The following is a 926-nucleotide window of genomic DNA, read 5'->3' as shown; positions in this document are numbered from 1 at the left end:
CAAAAACTACTTACTCGACAGAGTAAGCCCACTCGATAGAGTACCATAGACATTGAAAACCGTAGTATTACAAGTGTTGAGTTTACCAACCATTTTGCAATAGAAGGAGAGGAGAACCCAATTCAAAACCAACCATAAAATCAACCCACAATGCCTAAATTCTCATCTCATTCCGTACCTACTGAGAAGAACCTACCAAATGGTACTCCAGCACCACCTCACTTAACAAGTAATTTCATTGCCAAATCCGCATTCATATAATTAGTTGAGAGAAGTCAATTTGGAGGGATGCCTAGTGAAGATCCTCATCTACATATGGAGACTTTTTGTGACTATTGTGATACTATCTATCAAACCGGAGTAACCCAAGATCAAATTCGAAGGGTGTTGTTTCCTTTTTCCTTGACCGGAACTGCAAAGCAATGGTTAAAGAGCCTAGATATGGCTACCCTTGGTATTGATTCATGGAAGAAGTTAGCACTTGCCTTTTACAAGAAATTCTATCCTCCAGAGAAGACTAACATGTTGAGAGCCCAAATCACCGGGTTCAAGCAAAGGGATGAGGAGTCATTATATGAAGCATGGGAGAGATTTAAGGACACTTGTCGCTCTTGTCCACACCATGTACTTAGTGAATGGCTCCTTGTTCAACAGTTTTGGAATGGCTTATATGAAGACTCACGAAATGTGCTTAATATGGGCTCCAATGGGACGTTCACCGAGGTTGATGACAACCAAACATGGGCAAAAATCGAAGAGATAGCGGTTCATAATTCCCAATATACGAGACCACGAAAGGTCACTAGAGGAGGAAAGCATGAGGTGGATTCCATCACACAATTGGGTGCTCAACTAAGTGCTCATATCGATACCATAAACTTGAAGTTGGAGAAAGCCATGGCAGGCTTGATGAAGCTTCCAAATCA

At 41.5% G+C, this 926-nt stretch overlaps 1 non-coding gene across 1 annotated transcript; it reads right to left on the bottom strand.

Annotated features, from left to right (window-relative positions):
- Positions 1–522: 522 nt before the first annotated feature.
- LOC141615814 (small nucleolar RNA R71) lies at positions 523–630 on the bottom strand. Its single transcript, XR_012530210.1, has one exon. It is a non-coding gene; the product is annotated as a small nucleolar RNA R71 (small nucleolar RNA).
- Between the last annotated feature and the right edge of the window lie 296 nt (positions 631–926).

The sequence above is a fragment of the Silene latifolia genome, chromosome 11 (assembly GCF_048544455.1).
Source record: "Silene latifolia isolate original U9 population chromosome 11, ASM4854445v1, whole genome shotgun sequence".
NCBI classification, from domain to species: Eukaryota; Viridiplantae; Streptophyta; class Magnoliopsida; order Caryophyllales; family Caryophyllaceae; genus Silene; species Silene latifolia.
This window is presented reverse-complemented; position numbering and strand designations above follow the sequence as displayed.